The 16,526-nt window shown below is 35.6% G+C and overlaps 1 protein-coding gene and 1 long non-coding RNA gene across 4 annotated transcripts in view; one reads left to right on the top strand and one right to left on the bottom strand.

Annotated features, from left to right (window-relative positions):
* LOC137489387 (uncharacterized) overlaps nt 1-2,105 on the bottom strand; it is a 135,162-nt gene extending 133,057 nt beyond the window's left edge. For all 3 annotated transcript variants that reach the window (XR_012400548.1, XR_012400546.1, XR_012400547.1), the window contains exons 1-2: nt 2,028-2,105; nt 1,858-1,950 (exon numbers count right to left, since the gene is read on the bottom strand). This is a non-coding gene — a long non-coding RNA (uncharacterized lncRNA). The remainder of the gene's footprint in view (nt 1-1,857; nt 1,951-2,027) is intronic.
* Nucleotides 1-16,526, top strand: part of mphosph6 (M-phase phosphoprotein 6) — a 365,175-nt gene that overhangs the window by 206,759 nt on the left and 141,890 nt on the right. The gene's annotated exons all lie outside the window — the stretch shown is intronic.

Raw genomic sequence — 16,526 nt, 5'->3', positions numbered from 1 at the left:
TTCCTACTACAGTAGCATTTTTTAAAATACCTTCATCTAAAAAGACTTGTATCTATTTAAAAAAAACTTGGTTATCATATTTATTTGGAGGTTAAATGCTTTAATTTTACTGTAAAGCATTCATGCAAATCCTTCATATATATAAAATGAGAGATTGTGTATTTTTTCCTACTGCCGCAATGTTGTTCAAAATACCTTTATCTAAAAAGACTTGCATCGATTTGAAAACTTGGTCATTAATATCTATTGGTAGGTTAAGTGCTACATTTTATTGTTAAACATTATTTTCAAGTCCTTAATATTTAATGAGAACTGTATTTCTTTCTGCAGCAGCAGCAGCAGCAGCAGCATTCTTCAAAATATCTTCATCTAACAATACTTGTGCATCTGTATATATTCTTTTTTAAATTCTTTGTTTATACGTTTATATGAGATACTGTATTTTCAGCCGTACATCTAAGACTCGGACACAGACCAAGCAGAGAGTATAAAATCGTGTGCTAGTTTGAAGTGCAGAGCTTGTACACCGAGACTAATAACCTCGGACACCGAGTTAACTTTGACTGAGGCACCGGATGCGCCGATCGGAGCCGCAACATGACACACCAGACACACACATTCGGATGTTATTAAAATGAAACTATTCAGATGGCGCTCTGTGGACTGTATGCGTTTATATCAGCCCAATATCTGTCTGTCTGTATATGTGTATGTCTGTCCAAACAGCTTGAAAAGTAGATTTTTCACCATAGGTGCCCTTTAATATTACATGATTAATTCAGCATGTCAGTCGTCTTTCCTTTGCGATTAATAGTGAAAACTACAAGCAGTCTCTGAGTGAAAACTGTGTCTACAACTATCTTTTCCTCATGTAAGATCTGAACGTGGCCCTGAAAACACTAACACACACACATCTCTCTCTCAACAGACTTCACACACACAAACACAGCTCCGTCTGTACAAACTGAAGGAAACAGAAGCTGTAAAACACGACAGACGCACTCAAACGGTTTATTTTAAGAGTGCGTTTCTGTCCGGACAGGCATATTTCAGCGCCGAGCTCAGACTGGCAGCAGATCTCCAGTGTGTTTGGCAGGTGGCAGACAGATCACTGTATTTACTCAGTTAAGCTGTCACACACACGCACACACACACACACACACGAGAGCTGCTGACAGCCAACACACAATCAGGCCGATCACATAAACCTGTCAAAGCAGAAAAACTGAGGCTGAAGCTGCAGATCCACCATCAGACCTGCAGATCATTCACTGCTCATCCAGAGACAGAAGACACACACAGGTATTGCTATACTAGCGGGGACGCTCCAGCACACACACACAGACGCTCAGGGGTCAGAGGTTGACTGGTCAAGGCGTGAGTCACATGACAGAGCATTTCATGTTCATGTTTCTGTACTGTCCAGCAACAATATGATTAAAAGCAGTGAACACGTCACATTGTAACTCTGTTGTTGACGTAATATGTTTTCTAAATGTAAAAACAACAACTTCTAAAAACTTTCCGTTTTAAACTCTTGCGTGCCCATTCCTCACACTTAAACACGTTCATTTAGGTAAACCCTAATATATGTAAATCTGTTTTTGTTTAATATTGATACAATCTGTTGTTATTATTGTTTTGTTTTTGTGAGGTAAGACTTAAAGACCAACAACGTGCGTTGCAATAGCAAACAAACAAACAAAATCAGAGTAAATTTGGATTTCAAGCGGACATTAACATAAGCATCTCTTACAGCCTGTATTTCCGTTTCATTCACGTTCTCATTCAAAGATGTAACTTTAAGAAATGAACAACAACTCCCGCATGCGAGACAGTTTGTTGTTGTTTGCTCACCTTGAGGCCTAACATGAGCTGAACTCGTGGCCTTGTTGATTCCTGGAGTCGACAGAAGCTGTCAGTTTGAGTAACAGGCATCACCCGCGGCTCCTGGCGACACATTGTGTTCTTATGAAGCAAAACGATCGATTTGTGGAGGAAATTAACCATGTTTACGATATTATTACCTGTAAACGACAGCCTTGGACAAACGCGGCCGCTTGCGTGACGCGCATGCGCGATAGCAAAACTGAACTGACGCGCGCGAGAATTTACTCGTTCACGTCTTGTTTATATACACGAGCAATATACGGTGCCATAAAGTAGTAATAATGTGAAGGAGAATCTTCATTTTTTTAGATATATTTTAATAAGACTCTGAGTTTAGGACATGTATGTTAGAAAACACAGCAGGCTAGATTCAGTAAAGATGTTAAATTTGTTTATTGAATAAGAATACTAATTTTTAGGCTATTTAGGATACAATCAATAATAATTCGTTCATTTTTTACAGCACTTCCATATAGAATACAATCAATAAAGCTCACACTAATGCACTTTCTTTATTATTGTATCCACCAAAAGGGATTTGGCAGTAAGACCGGTGGTAATCATATATAAATGCTGGTGAATGTAAGCATATTTCAGGAAAGCACATAACAATCACCAATTTAAACCCTATTTTTGCAGACAGTAGTCTGAATTTGAGTGTCACAAAAACAGCACATTAGGCCTCAAGTAGGTTTTTTTTTTAAACCTGCCATAATGTTTTCAACAGAATTTACATTAGACATATTTTACATCCATATTTGACCAAATGACTCTACACATTTTTGTTTTGGAGCATATTATGGTCCAAAATTGGATATAAAATATGGACAAACACAATCATTGAGTCACAGATGGGCTATTAATTTTAGTTTTATTTTTAAATTAGTCTACATTTCACCCATTTTGTGGTTGAAATAATCTTTTTTGAGTGTATATAGCCCAACATTTAGTCAAATACAGACAAACCCAACTAGTAGGGTTTGTCCATATTTTATTAATATTAGACTAGATAGATACATATTTGCATAGGCATAGAATATGGACAAACCCAACTATTGGGTTAAACATGGGGTATAATTTAATTTTAAAAATCATGTTCTTCCCATTTTGTGGATGAATTTAACTTTTTTTTTTTTAAGTATGTGTAGATCTGCGGCGCAACATTTGGTCAAATGTACAAACCCAGCCGTTGTGTTAAAGAGACTAATTTAGATTTTTTTAAAAATAACCCAACTTTGGGTTTGTCCTTACTTCACCAAATGTTGGACTACGGATAAATGCATATTTATATGGGAATAAAATGTGGATAAACCCAATCATTGGGTTAAAAAGTCTCATTTAAATTTAACTAAAAAAAAATATGTGACCAAATGTTGGACTAGAAAAATACATTGTTATTTGGGCATAGAAAATGAACAAACCCAACCATTGGTTTAAACATGGGGTATAATTTAGTTAAAAAAATAATAAGCCAGAGGTTGGTTTAGTTCATATTCGATCAATTTTGTGGATGAATTGACCTTTTTTGAGTATGTATGTAGCCCAACATTTGGACAAATGTACAAACCGTTGTGTTAAAAAGACTAATTTAGCTGAAGAAATTAACCCAATCATTGGGTTAAACATCGGGGTATTAATTTAAATAAAACCTAAATTAAATCATTTAAAAATTAAACCAGTGGTTGGTTTAGTTCAAACCAATTTTGTGGATGAATTGAGTATGTATATATGTGGCCCAACATTTGGTCAAATGTACAAATCCAACAAGTTGTGTTAAAAAGACTAACTTAGCTGAAAAAAATCCATAAAAAGTCCATATTTGAACAAATGTTGGGCTACAGATAAGTGCATATTTATAAAGGCAGTCAAACCCAACCAATTGGGTTAAAAAGTCTCATTTAAATTTAATTGAAAAAAATTAACCCAGCATTGGGTTTGTCCATATTTGACCAAATGTTGGGCTAGATAAATGCATATTTATATGGGAATAATGGACAAACCCAACCATTGGTTTAAACATTAAACCAGTGGTTTGTTTAGTCCATATTTGACCCATTTTGTGGTTGAATTAACGTTTTTTGGAATAAAACGTCTAATTTAAATGTATAAAACGTCTAATTTAAATGTAACTGAAAATATTAACCCAATGTTAAACGTGTCCATATTTGACCAAACATTGGGTTATGATAACCCAGCATTTTTCTACAGCTTGTATTGAGCCGTAATTCCTCAAAGTCCTGGGAAGGTTGGTTAGATGGATGGACCATTAAAGGAATGAGGCCACACGCGTTTCTCGTCCGCTAGTTGAAATTAATCACTAACGTTTCACACCCTCGTCCCAAGCAAAGACGTCTAATGTCTAACCCAAACGGCAATAAGACTCCTTAATTTATTCCTCTTCTTCTCTTAAGGTGTGAAAAGGCATACTTATTCACGCACGTAGCCGTCATGAGTGCTGTAATAACGCTAACCGTGGGTCACTCATTCACCGGCTGGTGACATAGTTGAGGAACGCTTGGCCCTTTGGCGCGAGAACACCTTTCCAATGTTATGATCAAATTATTCAGTGTAAACACGTGTGATTTGTTGTGATTGTGAAATGGGAATAACAGCAGTGTCACATTAACCATTGACCACAGGACTGAAGAAATGGGTTTAAACGCAAACCTCAAACCAGACTCGAGAAAAGACTTGAAAAATACACAATGTGGGTTCGATATAGGATAAAGTGGGCACACAGAATAAAGGAATGAGCTAATTTGAGCTAAGTTTGGCTGAAATAAAGCGTTTATGTAGTTTTTGTTTGTTTTTTGTCGTGTTTAATGTTTGTATAACTAATTATATGGAATTTTCTTGCTTCATAACTAAAATCCCTCTTGTTTATTGACTGATACATGCTGATGCCAAGCTGATAGCAAATACAAACGGTATCAAGATATTCATTCATACTTCACATAAATGTTATTATAAAAGGGATGGATGGATTGTTAGATGGATGGATGGATGGATTGTTAGATGGATGGATGGATTGTTAGATGGATGGATGGATGGATGGATGGATGGATGGATGGATGGATAGATGGATTGTTAGATGAATGGATGGATGGATGGATAGATTGTTAGATGGATGGATGGATGGATAGATGGATGGATGGATTGTTAGATGAATGGATGGATGGATGGATTGTTAGATGAATGGATGGATGGATGGATGGATAGATTGTTAGATGGATGGATGGATGGATGGATGGATGGATAGATGGATGGATGGATTGTTAGATGAATGGATGGATGGATGGATTGTTAGATGAATGGATGGATGGATGGATGGATGGATGGATTGTTAGATGGATGGATGGATTGTTAGATGAATGGATGGATGGATGGATGGATAGATTGTTAGATGAATGGATGGATGGATAGATTGTTAGATGGATGGATGTATGGATGGATTGTTAGATGGATGGATGGATTGTTAGATGGATAGATGGATGGATAGATAGATAGATGGAAGGATGTATGGATGGATGGATTGTTAGATGAATGGATGGATGGATGGATTGTTAGATGGATAGATGGATGGATAGATAGATAGATGGAAGGATGTATGGATGGATGGATTGTTAGATGAATGGATGGATGAATAGATAGACAGATGGACAGATGGAATGATGGATAGATAGATAAATAGAGGGAAGGATGTATGGATGGATAGATGGATTGTTAGATGAATGGATGGATGGATGGATAGATTGTTAGATGGATGGATGGATGGATAGATGGATGGATGGATTGTTAGATGAATGGATGGATGGATGGATTGTTAGATGAATGGATGGATGGATGGATGGATAGATTGTTAGATGGATGGATGGATGGATGGATGGATAGATGGATGGATGGATTGTTAGATGAATGGATGGATGGATGGATTGTTAGATGAATGGATGGATGGATGGATGGATGGATTGTTAGATGGATGGATGGATTGTTAGATGAATGGATGGATGGATGGATGGATAGATTGTTAGATGAATGGATGGATGGATAGATTGTTAGATGGATGGATGTATGGATGGATTGTTAGATGGATGGATGGATTGTTAGATGGATAGATGGATGGATAGATAGATAGATGGAAGGATGTATGGATGGATGGATTGTTAGATGAATGGATGGATGAATAGATAGACAGATGGACAGATGGAATGATGGATAGATAGATAGATAAATAGAGGGAAGGATGTATGGATGGATGGATTGTTAGATGGATGGATAGATAGATAGATAGATAGATAGATAGATAGATAGATAGATAGATAGATAGATAGATAGATAGATAGATAGATAGATAGATAGATAGATAGATAGAACACGGAGAACATGCAAACTCCACACAGATATGCCAACTGACCCAGCTGAGGTTTAAACCAGTGACCTTCTTGCTGTGAGGCGATCGTGCTACCCAACCCATTGCGCCACCGTGTCGCCCTATAATATTTAAATTAGTTATTTATTTTGAATGTTATCCGTTTGTGCGCACTTTTAATGGTAAATATTGTAGAGATTGTTTTTATTATTATTATTTCATTTTGGCAGGCAGGTTTTATGATATGTGAATTTAAAAAAAACTCCACTCAAAAACCAAACGTGCTCCAAGAAATATTCACTGCAGTGAAACCCGGCCCTGGTTTTAATATTCTCCTCTCTATATTGAGGGTATATTGTTCACTTTTGCACATTCACAAACACATTTAAGGCAGATCTCCAGTTCATATCACACACACACACACACACACACACACACAGAGGGGCTGCTGAAGTGTTAATCTCAGGTTAAAGCAGCCCAGGTGGCGTTTGAGAAATGATTGCCGGCGGCGGCACACAATGACCAGGTAATTTAACTGTGGATGAGGCCAGAGTTCATCCGTCTCTGCAGAGATCACTCATATCAAGATTGATCTCTCTCTCTCTCTCTTTGTGTATGTGTGTGTGTGTACTGGTTTAGCTATACTTGTGAGGACTCAATTGGCTATTTTTATAGTGAAAATAACCCAGTGTTGAGCACATTTCACTGCTCCTCACTAAATAAAAGTGTTTCTAAATCATCAAGAAGGTGTTTTAATTACCCAGCAAGCATTTTTTGTTTTTAAAAGATGTCTAATAGACGTCTAAACTTGTCTAAAACAAGACTGAATTTGGGCTGTCGGTGAAAATCTAATAGACATCTAAGAATAGTCCAAAACTAGACTAGTCATCAAATAAACAGAAATGTATGTCTACACATATAAAGTCTGTCTAATCCGTATATTTGACGACTAGTCTAGTTTTGGGCTACTCTTAGATGTCTATTAGATTTATTAGAGCCCAAGTTTAGCCTTGTTTTAGCCAAGGTGTCTTCATTTAGAAGTCTATTAAACACAAAATTGTTTGCGGGGTAGTTTGTGATGATGATGTGCTCTTATTCTGTCTATTAGGGTCACTGACACCAACATTAACCTGACTGAAAATCAATGGGCGTCTATATGTAATGAGGAAAACAAACCTGAATGTGTATGTGCATGTCATTACTATTATGGTCTAGTACTGTTAATGATTATTTATTGATTAGTGCTAAAATATGAAATCAGGGTATTTATTTATGTTCTATATTTTGGTAAAAAAAATATTTTTGTTTGCTTCAATATAGGTTTTAACGATCTACATTTACCGAAAAACAACTTCTTATTATTTATAAGAATAACTTATAAACCAAAAATAAATTAATATTAAATACAGATAAATAATTAAAAATAAAATAAAAATAAATATAAAGAAAGAAAGAAAGAAAGAAAGAAAGAAAGAAAAAATTAAATAAAATAAAAATAAATGAATCATTTTTTATGAGAAATAAATAGAAAAAAATTAATTAATAATGAATATAAATTAATAAAAACAAAATAAAAATAAATAAATAAATAAAAGAATACATAAAAATAAATAAACAAAAATAAAATAAAAGATAAAAAGTACTAAATAAATAAAAAAACTAAATAAAAATAAATAAAAATAAAAAATAAAATAAAAAATAAAATAAAAGTAAATAAATAAAAATAGAAAATCAAAATAAATAAATAATGAATATAAATAAATAATAAATTAAAATTAAAAATAAAATAAATAAAAATAAAAATAAATAGATAAAAACAAAATAAAAATAAATAAATGAATACATAAAACATTTTAAAAAATTATTAAATATAATATAAAATAATAAAATAAAATAGAAAATAATAAAAAATATAAATAGTTAAATAAATAAACAAAATACCATGAAATAAAACAAAATAAAAAATGAGCAAATAAATAAATAAATGAAATAAAAAAAAATTGGCATCACTGTCTTATTTTATCCTAATCTTCAGCAGTCTAAAACCGGCAGATCTAGAGTACCGACAGACATTGTTCACAAGACACTTTTTGGTAAATTGGTGTTTGTATCAACGTGTAGTCTAAAATACAGTAACATTAAATGCAAAGATTGACCTACAGTAACCTCTAAAATAACTAATCAGAGGATACTGTAGTTCAGAGAATAAATACTCCTCAAAACACCAAACACTTAAATACATTTTAAAAATAAATTAGATTTATTTTAAATAAATGCATAAATTACTGAAGCTTCCATTACACAAACTACAGTAACATTACCAAAAAGGTTCATAGTTTTTAAAGAGGCTATTTAACACAAAATAATGAAAGTAAACAGATATTCACTCACAGATCATGGTCCAAATGTTGACAACAGGGTTAAATAAACTGCACATTTTACATATAATGCAATATATATATATATATACATATATATATACATATATACACATATATATATATATACATATATATATATATGTATATATATATATATATATATATATATATATATATATATATATATATATAATTTGGTTTTCAGTGTTACATGCTGTGCTGAGGTGTAAATCACCATCTAAAACTGATTCGCTATTAATCATGAGAGCAAATATCTCTTATTGTGTCCTTGTTTTTATTTTCACACTCGCTGAAAATGGTCATTTCTGATGCGGTGCTTAAATATTGACCCGGTTGTCATTGCGAATGAATGTTCTCCAAGGAGCTTTTCCTTTCTTACAGTGCTGTAAAGTGAATAATTTACTTCAGCATGTTCACTCGATGGCTTCAATGTGAGAAAAGCATCGAGTGAGAAACTCAGTCCAGTGCATTTAATGCCTCTGACGCTCGATAACATGTTGCCGCTTTCACAGGCCCTCCTTAAATCAATGCACTCAAACAGAGATCATAAAGCCATCAGCACAGATATTAGGCTACACAGAAGAGATACAGCTGCGGCAGGATGTTAACAACAGTTATTTATTTATTAAATGTATTATTTTATTAACGTATACCCTAAATCTAACAATCACAATGCTGTAAAACAGTAATTATACCTGGTATTGTTCTTATTATTTATTAAACTGTACTTTATTAACATCTACCCTTACTCCAACCCTAAAGCCAACCATCACAATAATGTAAAAACAGTAATTACACAGAGTTTTATTCATATTATTTATTAAACTACACATTGAATTGTATTTTATTATGTCTATCCCTACCCCAACTCTCACAATAATAAAAAAACAGTAAGTATACCGGGCATTATTCATATTATTTATGAAACTACTGATTAAATTGTATTTTTATTAACGTTTCCCAAACATAAACTTAACCCACAGTAATGTAAAAACAGTAATTATACAGAGTTTATTCATATTATTTATTAAACTATCTATTAAATTGTATTTTATTAACATCTACCCCATACCAAACCAAAACTTAACCCTCAACAGTAATGTAAAACAGTCATTATACAGAGTTTTATTCACATTATTTATTAAATTACACCTTAAATTGTATTTTATTAACGTCTATCCCTACCCCAACCCTCACAATAATGAAAAAACAGTAATTATACAGGGTATTATTCATATTATTTATTAAACTAACGAATAAATTGTATTTTATTAACGTTTACCCCTATCCCAAACCTAAACTTAACCCTCTGTAATGTTAAAACAGTCATTATAACAAGTGTTATTCATATTATTTAATAAATTACCCATTAAATTGTGTTTTATTAACATCTAACCTTATCCCAAACCTAAACTCAACCCTTAGTGATATAAAAACAGTAATTATAAAGAGTTTATTCTTATTATATATTAAACTATTTTTAAATTGTATTTTAATAACGTCTACCCCTATCCCAAACCTATAAATACAGTAATTATACCAAGTGTTATTCATATTATTTACTAAATTACACCTTAAATTGTATTTTATTAACGTCTATCCCTATACCAACCCTCACAATAATGAAAAAACAGTAATTATAACAAGTATTAATCATATTAAACTACCTATTAAATTGTATTTTATTATGTCTACCCCATACCAAACCTAAATTTTACCCCCAACAGTAATGTAAAACAGTCATTATACCGAGTTTTATTCACATTATTTATTAAATTACCCATTAAATTGTATTTTATTAACGTCTATCCCAATCCCAAAGCTAAATTTAATCCTCAACAGTAATGTAAAACAGTCATTATACCGAGTACTATTTATTAAATTACCCATTAAGTTGTATTTTATCAACCTCTACCCCTATCCCAAACCTAAACTCAACCCTCACAATAAAAAACAGTAATTATTCCAAGTATTTATTATATTATTTATAAAATTACACCTTCAATTGTATTTTATTAACGTCTATCCCTACCCCAACCCTCACAATAATGTAAAAAACAGTAATTATACCAAGTATTAATCATATTATTTATTAAACTACATGTTAAATTGTGTTTAATAACGTCTATCCCTACCCCAATCCTAATCTTAATCCTTTGTAATGTAAAAACAGTAATTATACCGAGTATTATTTATTAGGTTACCAATTTAATATTATTACATTACCAATTAAATTGTATTTTATTAAGTCAACCCTACCCCAAACCTAAACATAACCCACTGTAATGTAAAAAACAGTCATTATATAAAGTATTAAGGATATTATTTATTAAACTACATATTAAATTGTATTTTATTAACAATTACCCCTACCCCAGACCTAATCTTAACCCTCAACAGCAATGTAAAACAGTCATTATACCAAATACTATTCATATTATTTATTAAATTAACCATTAAATTGTATTTTATTAACGTCTACATCCACCCCAACCCTCACAATAATGAAAAAAACCCAGTAATTATGCCAAGTATTAATCAAATTACTTATGAAAATACACATTTAATGGTATTTCATTAATGTCTATCCACCACAACACTCACAATAACGTAAAAACAGTAATTATGCCAAGTATTATTGATATTACTTATTCAATTACCCTTTAAATCCGTCAACCTCTATCCTAACCCTCACAGTAATATTAAAATATGAGTTATTGTTGTACAGTCATAAAAATGATGCTATATTCATGTGAGTATCCGCAGCTGTATCCCTTCTTCACCGGTCTTTTGTATGGAGATGTCATTAGAGGTCACGTGTCATGCATATATTAAAGCCTCGTTAAAGGACAGCCAATGAAAACACGAGGCCAGTGTAGAGACTGAGCAGAGATCAGTGAAAACTGCATTAATCTGGCGCTCAATCTGAAAGACTGCAGCTGATGGAAGAATGAGGCCATACCGCCACCTAGTGGAGCCACTCAGACCTGATTATTATTATTATTTCTACACATTTAATAAGCTTTATTTCTTGGGTATATTTTTATTTCAAATTCCAATGTAATTTGGCCTCTAGATATGCATTATGACAATACATTTTGATTATATTGTCATTTCCCAAACGCAATATTATAACAATGCACGCTTTTGTTATTGACTTTAATGACATATTTCCAACGTAATACCAACTAAATTAAAATACTTAATCAATTACAATAATTAATATATTGCCATTTTTGTAAAAATCCCCATAAAACTCGCTTTTTGCACATTATAAAACAGTTTTAAGGCATGCCCTGAGTATTATATATATATATATATATATATATATTTATATATATATATAGTGTGTGTATGTATATATATATATATATATATATATATATACACATACACATATATTGTACACACACACACACACATACATACATACACACACACACACACATATACATATATATATATATATATATATATATATATATATATATATATATATATATATATATATATATATATATATTTATTTATTTATTTATTTATTTATATTTATATTTAAGCATGTTTATGGCATACTACACTGGTTAAGAGCATGTCTTACAACACAGTAATAGATTTCTGAGCAGTTATTATATACTTATCAAGCATGTAAAATAGTTTATGAGGATGTTTAACAACTGAGTAAAGTGTCTTTTCTGTCATTTTGTGAAAATAATACGTCAAAATATGGGTAATGTTATATTATACTGCATGAAAGAATAAAACACAGCGGCAGAGAATTTATAAATCATTTACACTGAGCGGCCACTTTATTAGGCAAAACTCAATGCATTTAGGCATGTAGACATGGTCAAGACGATCTGCTGCAGTTCAAAGCGAGCATCAGAATGGAGAAGAAAGGAGATTTAAGTGACTTTGAAAGTGGCATGGTTGTTGCTGCCAGACGGGCTGCTCTGAGTATTTCAGAAACTGCTGATCTACTGGGATTTTCACGCACAACCATCTCTAGGGTTTACAGAGAATGAACAGACAAAGAGGAAATATCCAGAGACAGGCAGTTCTGTGGGTGCAAATACCTTGTTGATGCCAGAGGTCAGAGGAGAATGGCCAGACTGGTTCCATCTGATAGAAAGGCAATTCTAAAATATACAAAAAACAATTCACACAGGCTCTCCAAAACTGGACAATAGAAGATTGGAGAAACGTTGCCTGCTCTGATGAGTCTCCATTTCTGCTGACACATTCGGATGCTCGGCTCAGAATTTGGCCTCAACAACATGAAAGCATGGATCATCCTGCCTTGTATCAGCGGTTCAGGCTGGTGGTGGTGGTGTAATGGTGTGGGGGAGATCTTCTTGGCACACTTTGGATCCATTAGTACCAATTGAGCATCAACGCCACAGCCTACCTGAGTATTGCTGCTGACCATGTCCATCACTTATGAGCACAGTGTCTCCATCTTCTGATGGCTACTTCCAGCAGGATAACACACCATGTCATACAGCGTGAATCATCTCAGACTGGTTTCTTGAACACGACAATGAGTTCACTGTACTCAAATGGCCTCCACAGTCCCCAGAGCTCAATCCAATAGAGCAGCTTTGGGATGTGGTGGAACGGGAGATTGGCATCATGGATGTGCAGCCGACAAATCTGCAGCAACTGTGTGATGCTGTCATGTCAATATGGAGCAAAATCTCTGAGGAATATTTCCAGCAGCTTGTTTAATCTAAGGATTAAGGCAGTTCTGAAGGCAAAAGGAGGTCCAACCCGCTACTAGTAAGGTGTACCTAATAAAGTGGCCAGTGAGTGTATAGACTGAATGACATCTTCGGTAAGTGTAACACAGGTTATAAAAATAAAAAATGGATTCTTGAAAACATTTTAACTTTGTATTTTTTGACCACTATTTATGTGGATCAATACAGTGCTTCTACCGAATATTTTCCGATGTACGTCTTGCAGCAATCATGAAATCATGTCATATCAAGCTTATTTATTCAGATTTTCGTATTTTTTCAAAAGAGTCTGGCTGCAGATTTGCACTTGCACCTTCAGGCTTGCACGCTCAGGCAACCGCGCTGCCTTTGCAAGTGACGTCATCTACAATCGGCACCAGTGGCAGCTTGCATGTGTAGTCCTTCGGCGGTGCGGGGGGTTGTCGTGTATGAAAGTAAAGAGGGTTGGGAGGTCGCGGAAGAAAGTGAAAGCGAACAGCGGAGGGGGGAGGGCGGTTGAGGAGGGGGAATCGGTAAAAGGAGGTGCCGGATCAGATTTCAAAGATGCCGGATCCCAATCTGGCGTGTTCCGGCGCAAATTAAGCCCTGACCACGCCCCTCCAGCTGTCAGTTTTGACAACAAACCAATAGTATCTGGATGCAGCCTTATGATGCAAGCTGAGACTGCATCACTCAGCGATGCGATGTCAGACACAATGCACTCAATTGGAGTGAGTGACGTCACTGTGACGGGTAGGGTTAGGGGTGGGGTTAGGTGAGCCCATTAAAAAGCACTGGATGCAGCCCAGATTGCACTGCACCGAGTCTGCAGCCACACCCCTCTCCAACAAACAGTAATGGTGAGGAGGAAGAGTCTGTCAGGTTGTAATAACTCTCCCCAAACCCATTTTCTCCATATTTCTGAATAAAACGCCTACTACTACTACATCCAATCAGCTCGCAGTTAAAAAAACAAGCCACGCCCACTGTTTGCTCAGCTTATATTCCGTTTCTCTCTGAACTGCGTCACAATACAGAAACAAAAACAGCTTCAGCTCAGAGTAAATTTTTAGATGAACTGTCGAGAGGAGTCTGGATGCAGACCTGGTGCAGTGCAATCTGAGCTGCACCCAATCTTCACCTAACCCCACCCCTAACCCGTCACAGTGACGTCACTCACTCCATTGAGTGCATTGTGTCTGACACTGCATCGCTGAGTGATGCAATCTCAGCTTGCATCTTAAAGGCTGCATCCAGATACAAGTGGAACAGTCCCTTTAAAATTCATTAAGTGTTTCCGTCTCTCTCCTGCTGGTTTTGTCTGGTCATGCGTTGGACACATCAGTCAAACTCTGTCCTGCATCTAAATACAGCTCCGAATCTGCCTATATTAAAAGCTGATGGAGCCGCAGACGTCATGCACCCCTGACCATGCGGATGACAGTGAAATAAAAAACACAGACAGGTCAGTGACTTCCAGACAAGTCGGAGATCCAGACACTGCAGACGGAGGAGAAAACACTGAGGAGAGTCGAAGGTGAAGAGCTGAGAGACACACGCAGAGCGCAGGACACCATAATCATAAATATACACATTATCATATATATATTATCTTATACACTACTTGACAAACGTCTTGTGGTGGATCCCAACATCCCAAGGTTGATTTTCCTCATGGATCATCTGTTGATCTGCATCCTAATCACCACAAATACTGCAGAAGACCTACTGGAACCAGCATGGACCAAGATTCACACAGAAATCTGTCAAGTTTGGTGAAGGAGAAATCATGGTTTGGGGTTACATTCAGTATGGGGGCGTGCGAGAGATCTGCAACATCAACAGCCTGAGGTATCAAGACATCTGTGCTGCCCATTACATTACAAACCACAGGAGACGGACAACTCTCCAGCAGGATAGCGCTCCTCAGACTTCAGCCTCCACATCAAAGCTCAAAGAAGGTCAAAGTGCTCCAGGATTGGCCAGCCCGGTCACCAGACATAAACATTAACAGGTCTGGAACAAGTGAAGAGCAAGTAAATGATGGCAGAGCTTATGTTTGGGTGAACTGTCCCTTTAAGAAACCCCAAGGTGAGGGAAATGATATTTCCGACCGGCTCCACTTTGGATTCATTTAGTATCTGCCAGTGTTTAAGTGGCCTTTGCGGCTCTCAGGTTATCCATGTCAGCACAATGACACTTCCCTCTAGTCGTAACACGTCTAATTGAGGAGCGGCGCTGTACGCTTTTTTTTTCCCAGAGTGCTCGGCGGTGATTTTGACAGATGGGCCGAGTGTATACGGGGGGAACGTAAGGCCACCCACCCGCCTGTCACAGCTGTCAAAGGGCTGCGCTCCAATCCTCAGCACATGACAACACAACCCGCCCTACATCTTAGCTCTGAATGGCTAATGAGCCCCCGCGGGACGCTTCCTCGGCTGCTTTCAGGGGTCATTTGCATGGGGGACATGTGATGAGAGCGAAGGGCGGCGGAGTTCAGAATCCACCTCTGATATTGATCAAGTCCAGTGCGCACTAATGAGGGCGCTCGGCTGAACATGTGAGCACACGTAAAGAGAGATCATTAAAGCACTCATGAATTCAAAACTAGCCATATTGATTCTGCTGCTGAACAATTCATCTGTGCATGTCACTGAGATGAAAACAATCGTCTGCTCTTGTAATCATTCATGTAAATCTAAAAAAAAAAATGCACTTCCTGTTTGTTTTCAGTTAAATTATCAGACTATTTCAGTCTCAGGTATTGGGCGTGGCTAAAATACTTAACCACGCCTCTCCATCGCTATGACAATGAACAGTAATGGTAAGGAGGAGGAGTCTGTTAGGGTGTCATAACTCTCCTCAAACCCTTCCCCCCATCTTTCTGAGGGACACGCCTACTTTTCTACATCCAATCAGCTCGCAGTAGAAAAAACAAGCCACGCCCACTGTTGTCTCATTTAATATTCCGTTTCTCTAGGAACTGCATCACAATACGGAATATAAAACAGTCTCTGGCTGATGTGGACTTTAGGCAGTACCGTGTCTAATACTGACGTACAGTACAGCAGGTTAACTGAGAGCTCAATCAAACTTACTGAAATGTCTGCGGATGCATTTCTAGAGAATGAATATGAATTATTTTAA

This window comes from Danio rerio, chromosome 25 (genome assembly GCF_049306965.1).
Source record: "Danio rerio strain Tuebingen ecotype United States chromosome 25, GRCz12tu, whole genome shotgun sequence".
Classification (NCBI taxonomy): Eukaryota; Metazoa; Chordata; class Actinopteri; order Cypriniformes; family Danionidae; genus Danio; species Danio rerio.
Note: the sequence above shows the minus strand (reverse complement) of the source record. Positions and strands in the feature narration are given on the sequence as shown.